This window comes from Anabrus simplex, chromosome 1 (genome assembly GCF_040414725.1).
Source record: "Anabrus simplex isolate iqAnaSimp1 chromosome 1, ASM4041472v1, whole genome shotgun sequence".
Lineage (NCBI taxonomy): Eukaryota > Metazoa > Arthropoda > Insecta > Orthoptera > Tettigoniidae > Anabrus > Anabrus simplex.
In genome coordinates this window covers 1177162896-1177177599 of record NC_090265.1, presented here as the reverse complement: position 1 = coordinate 1177177599, position 14704 = coordinate 1177162896, and the positions used below count along the sequence as shown (strand labels likewise).

The window sequence follows — 14704 nt, the reverse complement described above, 5'->3', positions numbered from 1 at the left end:
AGTTAAATAACCCCTTAGTAAAATTCCAGCATCTCTGAAAACATTGTAACTGAAGAGGTGATGAACACATATTCTTCTTCTTGTTAAAAAGGTGGTCATAAGAGGAGGAGGAGGAGGAGGAGGAGGAGGAGGAGGAGGAGGAGGAGGAGGAGGAGGAGGAGGAGGAGGAGGAGGAGTAGCCTTATTCTTTCACACCTGTGCGGTTGCAAACTGTATTCCACTTGAGGATTTAGACTTGTTTTATGACTGGATGCCCTTCCTGATTCTAACCCTATGTGGAAGGATGTAATTGCTATTGCATATTTCTGTGGTTGTTGGTAGTGTGGTGTGTTGTTTGAATATGAAGGTGAGTATATTGGGGCAAACACAAACACCCAGTCCCTGAGCCTGAAGAATTAATCAGATGCAATTGATATCCAGACCCAACCGGGAAATGAACCCAGGACCCTCTGAATTGAAGGTCTCAATGCTGACCATTCAGCTAAGGAGTCAAACAATAATAGGAACCTACTATCTCCCGGATGCAAGCTCACAGCCGCGCGCCTCTACGCGCACGGCCAACTCGCCCGGTGTTAATAGTTTTATATCCCATCTTGGCTACACTGAAGTGTCAGGTTTTGTCCCTCAGGAGTTCTTTTATGCACCAGTAAATCTACCTAGATGAGGGTTGTGTATTTGTGAACTTTCAAATATCACTGTATCGTAGCTGAGATCAAACCTACTTAATTGAGCTCAGAAAGCCAGAGCTCCATTGTCTGACTATGAAACCATCAATCTGAAGCGTGAACTTCAGAACTGTTTATGTTTGTAAATAACAGATGTTTATGGATGTTTATTAAGCGGCAAAACCAGTTGGTCTCATCATGTAATGATTATTATTGGTGTCTGTTTTGTTTTATTTTGTGTCAAGAGTAAATTCACATAGTGCAACTTATAGTAAATATTTTATTGGTGGAGTAAAGAAAAACCCAAATTTATTTTCAGAGTTGAATAGAAGCAGGTTAAGGTAATGAAGCAATGAAGCCTGATGGCCGTCGCCTTGGGAGGAGATCTTTCGTGCTCTACAGCGCCAATTATTCTTGTAAATCTTTTGTAGGTGGCACCCAATTTTGTCATTTATATTTTATTCCAGTTAACATTTTTCCATTTTGTGTTTCAATATAGCCAAGTGGTTACAACCATTTCAATAATAGACAGAGAAACAATAGACACCAATCTCTTGGTTATCAAAGATGAACAGTTACTGAATTTATTAATTTTATAGATCTATCAAGATTAAGACAGATATATTCAGCTTATGGGTACAGAACAAGTCAAAATGGTGATCCAGATTACAGATATTAAACTTACTCAATTTTTAAACTATACTATACAATATAATTGATAGGTACGAATAAAAACGAACTGAATTGATGACAACTTATGTATCTTCTGAATCTAAGACAGCTGCTAATAATTTAAGGTTGTTTTCTAAAATGAGAGCTAATCCATGGCATGGTGTTTATTTACACTGTTTACACCCACATTGGAGCACCAAAATAAACCGTATACAATAAAATCTTCAAAAAATAATTACATCAAATAATTTCAGTTTTTAACACTTGATAATTTCTTCTCTTCCCAAAACTTCTTCATTCTAGACGATCTTGCAGCCTATTCTTCTGCTGATGTAAAATACCGGTACTGCTTTATGTTTTGATGTTTTAAATGATAGTTTTGTATATTGGTTGTTTAGAATCTTCTTCTCTTCTCTATTTTCAATTCGCTCTGTAGTAATTTTCAATTCATCCAAATCCATTTGTATTTTTTTAAACCAAGTGTTTTTTGTTTTACTGTTCCAAACGAAATCAAAAATTTGTTTTAGGAGTCTAAAATTTGGTAAACGGTATATGTGTCCAAAACATACAATCCTCTGTTTTCTCGTTGTGTCAATAATTGATCCACTTTCCTTGTAAATTACTGAATTGGGTAAAAGTCTCCACTGGCCATCAACCTGATGTTTTTTATTATTAATTTTCCAGAGAATTCTTCTATCCACTTTCTGCAGTTTGTCTGTTGTTGCTTGGGTATTTAGTTTGAATAAAGTTTCACATGCGTATGTTGCTTCTGGTTTGATTAATGGCAAAATTTAGCATTAATGGAAAGAGACTTGACCATGTAATTTGTTGTTCTTGTCTCAATTTTAGAGTTCTTTTATCTATGGATGCTTTTTCATTAGCATTCCAAGTGACAATTTCACCAAGATATTTAAATTTATTTGCAACTCTATCTTCTGAGTATTATTTAATATAATATGTGAAGTGTCAATTTTAAAGGATGGTATCATTTTTGTTTTCTCAAAAGATATTTTCAACCCAACCTTTGCTGCTAATCTTCCTAGTTCCTCTGCTTGAAATTTTGCTTCTTCTATAGTATTTGCTAACAGCACCAGATCATCAGCAATGCAAGACAATTTAGTCGAATATTTCTTCCAGTCTTAACAGTTGGAGGACATACATTACTCCATTCATGAATAATTTTTTCCAGCACACATTTAAACATCAATGAGGATAATCCATCCCCCTGTCAAAGACCAGTATGAATTTCAAATGGTTCAGAGATTTCATTTCTGAACCTAACTTTAGACTTTGTGTTTCTCAGAGTGACCGCAATAATGTTAATAAGTTTCCAATGTAGACTAAATTCAGTAAGGACATGTAGTAATAAATCATGATGGATAGTGTCATAAGCCTTTTGAAATCAACAAAAGCATTCACTAAATTTTTGCTCCTAATGCGCTGTTGTTTTATGATCCATTTGAGACTGATAATTTGATCTGGACAACTTTGTCCTGATATTCATCCAATTCACTATCAAGCTGGTCATGGATTCTGAAACATAGGATCTTAGAGAAAATTTTATAGGTGATATCTAGCAAAGAAAATCCCCGATAATTACTTTTTTTTTTTGCTAGTTGCTTTACGTCGCACCGACACAGATATGTCTTATGGCGACGATGGGACAGGAAAGGGGTAGGAGTGGGAGGAAGCGGCCGTGGCCTTAATTAAGGTACAGCCCCAGCATTTGCCTGGTGTGAAAATAGGAAACCATGGAAAACCATTTTTAGGGCTGCCGACAGTGGGGTTCGAACCTACTATCTCCCGAATATTGGATACTGGCCGCACTTAAGCGATTGCAGCTATCGAGCTCGGTCCGATAATTACTAGGATCTGAACTATCACCTTTTTTATGGATTGGGTGTATAATTGCAACATTCCATTCTTCAGGCAATTTTTCTGTATTCCAAATGTCAATGAGATGTTTATATAGATTCTGAATAGTCTGTATAATCACATTCTTCCAGTGTCAATAACAGGAAGTGCTGGGAACAAAAACTTTTTTAACATCTCTTCAAATTAATAGATGTAGTTTTAAAATAGGTTAAAATAAAGTAAATTCATTTCTGTTCCCATCTGATCACCCCATTCAACCATCCACATTGATTTTAATTAACATTTTTAAATTCACATAGAGTTTAAGCATAATAAGGTACTTATTAAGATGTTTTTTAAGAAGACAGATATACCTTATAATTTCTCCTAAGCATTGTAATATAGCTGAAGATGTTCCCGATGGAACAAAACATGTACTCTGACTGACTGACTGACTGACTGACTGACTGACTGACTGACTGATTGATTGATTGATTGATTGATTGATTGATTGATTGATTGATTGATTGATTGATTGATTGATTGATTGATTGATTTGCTTAAAGCAAATATAAGTACCAGAAAGGTGGAAATTTACTGTTATTGATTCAACGTAAATAAGATTTGATATGGGAAATGAAGCTGATTTCTTGCAATTCTTCTAGAGATCTACTACTAGTTGATTTTATCCTGCTGCTTTAACATTTTTCGGTGAATCAATAGCTGCACTTACTTCATCGTAAACTGGTGGTATGGCCTTCTCCAAAGTTGTTTTATATCTGGGAAATAGATCAAATTCAAAATATTTTTCAGGTTCATCACTATTAAGTAATATTTTGAAGTATTTAGCCAAAATGATTGCATTATTATAATCACTATGGGCCACCTTTCCATTCTTATCTTTCATCAGAAGAGTAGGAATATAATTTTTTTTGGCACTGTTGAAATATCCTGTAATAGTCTCTCATTTTATTTCTAATGAAAGCTTCATCAATAGATTTTGATGTTTCTTTCTGATAATTTCTTTTAACTCTCCTGATTTCTTTAGCCATTAATCATCTAGCATTGAATAGTTCCTCTCTAGGGCTTTTTGTTTTTTGTTGTTAATCATTCAACCAAGCTTTATGCCAGGATAGTATTGCTGTATCACACTCTTCATTCCACCGAGATGTTTTTTTTTTTTCATTTTTTAATGGGAGCAACTTCCTTTGCTATGGCTTTTAGTTTGTTAATTGTGGTTCCCAAGCTATCACTTAAACGTGTTGTGGATTTCTCAAAGTATGGTCGATTATTAATGACTGAACTAGGATCACACAATCTTTTCCTATTAAGGTTATGCAGTTTATTTTTCCTTTTAGGAGTTAATTTAAATTTAATCTTGGAGATGTAATGGTCTGAATCAACTATATTATACAATATAATTGGTAGGTACTAATAATATCATAAAACAATAAAAAATCAGAAGAGTCTGGTTTGAAACTGAACGTGCTTGGTAATTGTACGGGGTGACCCGAAAGTGCATTAACATTTCGCGATGCAATACTTCATGGAATATTGGAGGTAAAGAGGTAATAATTAAAACACATGATTGGCTTGACATGGAGTTTTATTGACACCAAAATAAAGTACAGAAAATGACCAACAGATGGCACTTCATACAATAAGGTGAGGTAAGGGTGTATTCTGCCCGAAGGCAGGTCCGAACCTCCACAGAGGTGTGACTGAGCCTGAGTTTACGTGCAGTAGAATGGCCAGTTCCTTTCCACTCCTCCATTCCCTTACCTCCCACCAACAGTGCATGGCAACCCATCCAAATCTTGACCACGCCCTATGTTGCTTAACTTTGGAGATCACACGGCATCTGGTGTTTCAACATGGCTATGGCCATTGGCACTTCATGCAATACGCAAGCAATAATTAGTATAACAATCAAGGTTTGGCAGAGACAATGTTCTTTATAACACATGCTTAACATGCCGGCCGTCATTTATCAACAATACCTGTAGTTCAGGGACAATGTTGTGAACAACACTGTACAGCATATCCATAGGTATGGTGAGAAATTGCTGTCGGATGTTGTCTTTAAGTATCCCTAATGAAGTCGGATGATCGTGGCAGACTTACGACTTCAGGTAACCCCACAACCAATAATCACATGGATTGAAGTCGGGGGACCAGGAAGGCCAAACATTACATGCTGTGATTGCAGGTGCATCTGATGCCCTCTCTCATGACAGTTCCTTTTATACTATACATGGGTCTCATGGGGCATCACTGATGCATTGCTGTCCAGTGCCATGTGTTGGCCTGTTTGTGCACTTGTTGCTGGTGTCAATAAAGCCCTATGACATGCAAATCATATATGTCAATTATTACCTCGCTACCTCCAATATTCCACGAAGTATTACCTTGTCAAATGTTAACAGACTCTTGGGTCACCCTGTACTTTGTATTTTTAAATTTAACTAAATGTGTCTATGGTCCTTTTCTGGCCAAATATAATCATCAGCTACCGAAGCACTTTCTTACATTACTATTGGAAACTGACTCATCATATCTCCACCAACTACTGCCAATTCTCAGCTATCTCACCAATAATTGTTCTTGCGCCACCATCCATCTGAACATCTGGCCACCTGTACTTCAACTGTCAACAGAACATATATGCCAATATTGGGTGACATCATCACCCGTAAGACTCTGAACATGTCTCCATGTTTCTAACATGTTCCTTCCACTGACCTTCCAGTCAGAAATCCCTAATAATTATGATTAGATTAAGTATAACATAAGAGAAGAAGATAATAACAAAATCAGTGGAAGTGAGTGATTAAGTGATTAAGTGATTAAGTGATTAAATGTCAGTGCAGTGAATAAGTGCAGAATTACAAATTATATTTAAAAGCATTCTTAAAGCTAGTCGAAACTTGGAACATTCAGTCAGCAGTGAGTGAAGCAATCTTGAGCAATCAGAATATTTGTCAGGAAGAGCAGTAAATAGACCAGAAGGTCATGGTTTGAGGCTCAAATTGGGTGGACCAGTGGAAAACAAGCACGTAGGCATATGCCCTATGAACTATGAACACACTTCGTGGTGCAACAATTCCTTCTAGAAAGATTTAGTGGAAGGTTACCAGTCACATTTATGTGCAGGAGATGGGTGGGGTCACACTTGAAGTAACCAATAGGAAGCTAACAAGTCAGAGATGGTAGAGAACATTGTAATAGGGGATGCCATGTTCTAGAAACTCAGAGAAGTGATAAAAGGCAGTGACAAGCGAGACTCGGGGTCACTCAGAAGAAGTGGTCACTTGGCAGGGAGCAGGCACTCGGCAAAAAAACAGTGAGGAGACAGAGCAGTTACTTGGGAGCAGTCAGAGAAGTTAGTCAGAACAGGCAGCAGTTGGGCCTGCCAAACAGTAGAGCTAGTTATCCGTGCCCCACAGGGTAAAGCACTAAAACGGTATGTAGAAAGCTCACTGAGTGTTTGAGGGGACCATAGCTTCAGTCCGCATCATCTATAGAAAGAGAAAGGAATTCCCCTTTTAGCAGTTCGAACTGTATATTACCATTTACAAAGAAGGGTGAGAGAGAGAGAGAGAGAGAGAGAGAGCGCAGAAATCTTTGTAGTCACGTCTAGCAGGATGACCAAATCAGGTAGAGCCAACTTTGCAACATGACTAACCATAAGGAATATTTTGAAAATTTTTATTTAAAGTATAACAGTAAAAACATATACTGATAACATATAAATTTTATCTAGAGGTTAGAACCATGAATGGTAATAGTATATGGGTTTCAGCGTAATTGCGCAGAACTGCGGATGGTAAGTTTCTAAGAAACAGATGCTAGCTTTGTAACTTGTCATCAACGGAATAGGAATCCCCGTAGGTAGCCAAAAACATGATGGATTTCTGAAGTAATTAACGAGTGATTTCAACTCTGCATGGCATAATTGGTCATTGGAAATTGTCGGCTACACATTGATTGCATCATTTGTGTTATACGACACCGAGATCAGGAGTTATACTAACTGGAGTGGAGATTAGAGTCCATGCCCATCACCACTTGGATTAAACATATTTAAGCTAGCGTGCCCCCACACCAAAAACGATTTTACCATCAGTGTCCACGTTGTTCAGTTGAAGGCCCATGTCGCACGTCTTGTAAAAGTATTTTTCTTTGTGCAGTAGTGAGGTGAACTCTTAAAACAATAGAACTCTGATGTAGACAGAAGGAATTGTGTTTTGATATAGTACAAGACACACGACATTCTCACAGAGAAAATACATGGCTTGTGGAGGTCACGTAATATGAAGGTTAATAGAAGCAAATCAACTGTTACAATATTTACAAACAGGAGCTTGTAAACTGAATTTATATATACTTTGGATGAGGTAGTTATCCCAAAAGATGGCAAGTGCAAATACTTAGGTGTGAGATTTGAAAGTAATTTGCACTGGAAGGGTCACGTTGATGACATTGTTGGGAAAGCATACAGATCGTTACATGTAATAATGAGGCTACTTAAAGGATGTAACAAAGAATTACAAGAGAAAAGTTACTTAAGTATGGTATGTCCATTATTGGAATATGCAAACAGTGTTTGGGATCCTCACCAGACTACCAGTACCTATTAAAAGAAATAAATGGCATGCAGAGGAAAGTAGCAAGATTTGTAATAGGGGATTTCAGGACAAAAAGTAGTGTATCAGAAATTTTAAAGGAACTTGGATGGGAAACTTTAAGTAAAAGGGAGAAAACTAGACTTGTAGTATTATATAGAGCCTATACAGGAGAGGAAGCATGGGAGGAAATCCACGAGAGGCTTAAGTTGGAAAATAATTACATCAGCAGGGCTGACCACAAGTATAAAATTAGAAGGGATTTTAGCAGAAGCCACTGGGGTAAATTTTCATTCATTGGGAAGGGTTTGAAGGAGTGAAATAGTTTACCAGGGAAAGTGTTTGATCCTTTTCCAAAGTCTCTACAGATATTCAAGAAAAGAATAAACAGTAACAGAGAAATGAAATATTAGGAGGGCATTCGACCTATGCAGGTTATTGTAAATAAAGAACTTTTGTGAATAAATTAGTACCATCCCCTGGTCTTCAGAAATTGGACAGCCAAAGTAGGGGACTGCCTATAGGGGTAAAGTACAATGGGGAATTCAAGGGCCCTGGAACTGCTACGGTAGCTGTGAAGGCCCTTCAGGAACTCTGAAAGGTGGTGGCGAAAGGAGCTCTGGTTAAGATGCAGCAGGTCACTATGCTTGTCAGATACCAAAATGGCTTTTTTTAAAATGCAATGTACATTTTGAGGTTATAGCAGTTTTAGAAGTAATTTCACATACTGTATATAAGTTGATTATGTTTGTAAGTACAGAAGATATGAGTGGAATTTTTGAAAAAACAAATTTATTAAGGATGTGTTGTGTGTTTAATAGAAAAATTGTTAGTGTAAATTGTATAATACTGTATTTTAGGAAAATGTCTTCTTCTCTTGTTGATTTAAAATGTAGTGCCTGAAAATAAGGTATTTTTGTGTACCATTTGTCACCAAGGTAGACACCTTATTTGCAAATAAAGTGATTTTGATTTGATTTTTGGTATTAAGAACTGTAGCAGCCCAGAAGAGATAAAGAGAAGATAGAAGGAGTATTTTGAAAAGCTATTGAATCCAAACAACTGTACAGGGGAGACAGAAGCAATAGAGTATGAGGACTCAACAACAGAGGATGATATAACAATGCTGGAGGTGGAGTTAGCAGTACAAAAGATGAAGGTGGGAAAAGCAATGGGGTTGGATGAAATCAGCGTGGATATGATAAAGGCTGCTGGACCTGTTGGTATGCAATGGTTGTACCGACTACTAAAGTGTATGTGGAAACACAAATGTGTACCAGATGAGTGGGAAAAATGGATAATAATACCATTATTTAAGAAAGGGGACAAGAAAGTTTGTGGCAACTACAGGAGAATCACACTTACATTGTAGGTAGTTAAAATACTGGAAAGGATATTAGAAAGATGAATGAGAAGAAAGATTGAAGGAGAGTTACAAGAGGAACAATATGGCTCCAGGAGTGGAAGATCTACAGTGGACCCAATCTTTAGCAAGAGACAGCTGATGGAAAAGAACTGGGAATATTGGAAAGGATCTGGTCACGATTTTCATAGATATAGAAAAGGCATATGATAATGTCCGCAGAGAGAAGGTCTGGGAAACCATGGTTAAAAAGAGACTCTGAAGAGAAATGTTAGAAATGGTGCGAGCAATGTACAACAACTGTGTTGGCAGTGTACTGACCCCAGTTGGAAAGACAGAACGATTTAGGAATAAGATTGGACTAAGACAGGGGAGTGTCCTGTCACCTCTTTTGTTTATTATGGTTATGGACAAAATTGTAAAGGAAACAAAGGAAGCCTATGGAGATAAAGAGATGAAGATACTGATATTTGCAGATGATGTTGGGATCTGGGGAAAGAACAGCAAAGAAGTGCACAACAACTAGATGTACTAAATGAAAAAATTGAGAAGTATGGCATGAATATCAGTACAGAGTAAAACAAGACTATGGTGATGTCAAGAGGGGAAAGGCAAGGAAAGGGCACTGTGAAAATTGGAACTCAAGAGTCTGGAAATTGCGGACAGCTTTAAATACCTAGGAAATTAATTAATGCAAAATGCTAGGGTGGACATGGAGATTAGCAGGAGGGTAAAGCAGGGAAATGCATTCTACCAAAGTGTAAATAAACTTGTTTGGAGCAAAGAAGTACCAAGGAAAAGTAAAGAGATAATGTACAAAATGTACTATGTGCCCATACTGGCTTATGCAGTTGAGACTTGGAATTCGACTAGCAAGCAAGAGAGTAGAATTCAAGCCAGTGAGATGAAATTCCTAAGAAGTATGATAGAAAAGACCAGGAAAGACAGAGTGAGAAATGAAGATGTTAGGAAGAAAGTTGGGATAGGAAAGCTAAATGAGAGAGTTGAAAGAATAAACTAAGGTGGTTTGGACATCTAAAGAGGATAGAGGAGAATAGAATTCCAAGACAGATGCTGAAGGCAAAGTGCAAGGGCAAAAGAGCAAGAGGAAGACCTAGAACAAGGTGGATTGAATCAGTGAAGAGCGGCATAGGAAGACTAAATTGAAACTGGGACAAGATTGTGGAGGGGGGAGGTGGAAGGAAAGAGGAAGATGGAAAAGTGCCATAAATACCCCGACCCGGCAGGAGCTGGATAAGGGAGAAATAATGGTGATGGTGGTAGTGATGATGATGATGATGATGATGATGATGATGATGATGATGATGATGATCTGTGTCATATTTTTCTTTGAACAAAGGGAAGGAACAATATTAGTCCCAACCAGTTAATCAGGCTGAATAAAAGAAGTGCGGGAGTTCTTGTGTTACCTATAAACAGTGCCTGATATGGTAATTCATACTTTGTGTCAGTGCCAAGAGTGTGATTGACTGGAGGAGGAGGAGTGTTATCTAGAACAATTAGTGCCAGTGAACCGCAGCCCAGCAACATAGCTCAACAACTGGAGGAGGAACCCAGGACCTTCCGCTCAGTGACCAGCACAGCTGGCATGGAGCAGTAAATCATCATGGAACCTCCCAACGCTTGAATGATGGACAGCATATCAACGAGTACACCTTGGATATTAAGTAGTTAGTGAATGCAGGGTTTGTTTTGTATGTAAATATGTAATGTAGATTTGATCTTAAATGTAACAAGGTTCAGTTATAATAGAAAGAAAACTTGAGTGTGTTATAGTTGGGTATATTTTAGTAGAAAAATTCCTTAGGGCTTGTATAGCATATCATATCCTTGAGCCTCAAATAAATTTAACTGGGGAACAATTAAGATGACTAGAGAAAGGGAACAGTTCATTAGAACGCCCTAAAGTTTGTGAGTGCTTTAGACTGGAGGAAGAGAATTATTTGGAGATTGGAGGTTGAAATCTAAGATGAAGTAGAACTATATATTTTATAGGTTTGAAGGGATTTTCCTGTGTTTTTGCTATATGTGTTCAGTAAGATGTGAACAGAGGACTCGAGAGAATACTTGATCATCCAAGTGGTTGTGAATAATAATGACTTGACAACGATCTAATAAAATGTTATTGTGCTAGAGAGATTAGCAGGAAAATTTAATGTGATCTACGGAATAACACCCTGAATTTTAGTGTAGTACAAGAATTTTCCGTACATGAAGTGATTTGTGAGAAATAGATAGACAGAAAGAATTATGTTCAAAAGGATTTAAATTTGGAAGAAGAATAAGGTTCTTTAGACTGCTTGGTGGGTCGAGATGTCGGGTCACAGTTGCTTTAGCACGGTGAGACAAGGGTTCCCCAGCCATCGAAATGTCAAAGAGAAGGAACAGGCCACCACTTGCTAAGTGTTACAATATTTTTATCTCAAGCAAGAATGAAAACCTTTCTATTATTTAAAATGTTTATGTGTGGCTCATCCTAATGCAAGTTAACCAGCAAATGAACACCAGGTTAATAAGGAATTTGTTTCTCCCTCTGTAAAATAAATTAGAGTTTTCAGATGTTCCTTCATAATGACCAGGAGGTTCAAATCTAAGGCATATCCAGGCTTTCATCACACATTGTTTTTCCTGTGGTACAGTCATGTTTGTATAATTTTTTATCTTTATCTTTTTTTTGTTCAGCCAAGGAAGTTGTATATATGTGTTCATAATATTATGATCGGTCATTTCATTTGATGGAAAGTAGGTTCTGTTCTACAGAATTCTGTTGGTGTTTGTTTGTTATCTTGTTTGTCCAGAAGTTGAGACCAAGGAGGGGAGGGATGTGCAGTCAATCCTTGCATGGTCTTCGGGGCATTTGCTCACCCATCAGTTATGATTCTTCGGTTTTTCAGATGAGGAGGCATTTGACTCCTGACCAAAAATGCAAATGTACTTGTAGAATGCCACCTCATCTAAAAAGCTATTTTTTTTTCTATTTCGCTTTACGTCGCACTGACACAGGTAGGTCTTATGGTGACGATGGAACGGGAAAGGCCTAGGAATGGGAAGGAAGCGGTTGTGGCCTTAGTTAAGGTACAGCCCCAGCATTTGCCTGGTGTGAAAATGGGAAACCACGGAAAACCATCTTCAGGGCTGCTGACAGTGGGATTCGAACCCACTATCTCCCGGATGCGACCTCACAGCTGTGCGCTCCTAACCACACGGCTAACTCTCCCGGTAATCTGAAAAGCTGAAGAGTTTCTACTATAATGGCAGACTCACTTGCCTACTGCCATTCACAACTGAGTTGGGCAGTTTTAATTAAATGGCAAGCACACTTTCCTTTTTCCAATCACAATCGAGATTGGCAAGGGCAGGCCTCTTTGCATACTGCCATTCACAATCGAGTAGGGGCACTTTCATTACAAGCCCCACTGCATACTACCAATTACAACAGAATTGGAGTGTCATCATTATAATGACAGGCACACTTTCCTACTGCCAGTCACATCCAAACTGGGGAGTACTCATTATAACAGCAGGTCATCTTTCCTACTGCCAGTCACATCCAAGCTGGGGAGTACTCATTATAACAGCAGGTCATCTTTCCTACTGCCAGTCACATTTGAGTAGTGGAGTTTTGATCATAAGAGAAGGCCACTTTGCCTAATTCCAGTCACAATGTTGTTGGAAAATTTTGTTTATAATGGCGGGCACCCTTTCCTACTGACAGATACAATCGGTAGGGAAGTTTCGACTAAAATTGCAGAATGCTCCCTTGCTTACTGCCAGTCAAACTGAGAAGAGGATTTTTCATTATAATGGGAGGCCCCATTTACTAATAACATTTACAGTGCAGTTGGGCAGTTTTTGTTATAATAGCAGGCCCATTTTCCTACTGCCAGTTAATGTCATTGAGGGGAGTTTTGATTACTATTGCAGAGGCCACTTCCTTCCCACTCCTAGCCCTTTTCTCTCCTATCTGTGTCAATGTGACATAACATCAATTGTAAAAAAATTAAAAATTAAATAATAATTTCAAAAAATTATAACAGGTCCCCCCTTTCTAGAATGCTACAAATCAACTTCAATGTATATACATAGACAGATAAACAAAAGTATATGGGCATTTGTAATTTGAAGACCTTTATTTCGAGATTAAATGCCACTAAACAGTATGTCATATGAACAAACAGACTGCACCATCAGACACTAATTTTAGTGCTTTTTTTTTTTTGCTTTACGTCGCACCGACACAGATAGGTCTTATGGCGACGATGGGATATGAGAGGCCTAGGAAGTGGAAGGAAGCGGCAGTGGCCTTACCTAAGGTACAGCCCCGGCAATTGCCTGGTGTGAAAATGGGAAACCACGGAAAACCATCTTCAGGGCTGCCGATAGTGGGGCTCGAACCCACTATCTCCTGATTACTGGATACTGGCCGCACTTAAGCAACTGCAGCTATCGAGCTCGGTACTAATTTTAGTGGTCTACATGGTTGGTCCTATGACATTTTCTTGTATCTCCTCTTTTTATGCATTACATGGAGTTAGAAACTTTGAATAGTGTGGAATTTGGGACAGATTTCAAACATTGTTTTATTTTTCACATACATATGAGGCAGCTAAAATCATAAAATGTGGCTGACATACGGCCATTGTTTGTGCCAATGTGCATGCTGAATTTCATGATTTTATCTTCTATAAGTGTGTCAAACTGTAAAATGTGTGTGTAAAAATTACAAAATCTAATGTATAAGGGATCAAGATTCGACAAAAATTCACAGGACCAAAGTTGTAGATCACTCCAAACTCGGCAGCGATTGTATTTTTAGCTTTGTGATATGGCTTACAGTTTAGCCACTAATTACCTCAAAACAAAGGCCTGCACCATCATTAAAATTGCCTTCATGTTTCAATATTTTCTGGGGTAAAAAGTTAAACATTTGAACATCTTGGAATATTGACATGATATGGGCTTTTGGGCTTATGCTGTGTCAAGAAAATAAGGTGAAATTCTTTATGTTTTGCAGAGAACTTTGCTTCGGTATTCGGAAAAAAATCTTGACTGGCCGTGAGAAAGGCTTCTCAAACAATGAGGTTTGAATTTAGACGTTATAATAGAAGTGGAAGAGGTGCATTCAATCATCATCAGACGGCTCTCTGGATGCAGTACAGCATTAGCATTCGAAGCAGAAGCTGACAGAACCATCAGAATCAGTCTGAGAGGGTCACATAATATAACAGGTGTACGCACATATGAAAGTATGACATTGACATACATGTTCCTCATTGCCAGATGTTTCATTCTAGGCTTGATGGGTTCTTACCCTAGAACACCACAGGATAAAACAGGACTCCTTGTAATCACTGACCTTTTCACAAGATGGATTGAGGCCTTTCCGATACCTGAAGCCACGGCAGGATGCATCACCAGCCTGCTACAAGACAAAGTATTCAGCCGCTACGGTTATCCGTGGTGCATTCTGTCAGACAACGGGAGTCAGTTCACATCACCAAAGT

At 38.1% G+C, this 14704-nt stretch overlaps 1 protein-coding gene across 2 annotated transcripts in view; it reads right to left on the bottom strand.

Annotated features, from left to right (window-relative positions):
- The window catches only part of LOC136858164 (hemicentin-1), a 709155-nt gene that overhangs the window by 412046 nt on the left and 282405 nt on the right, over positions 1 to 14704 (bottom strand). The gene's annotated exons all lie outside the window — the stretch shown is intronic.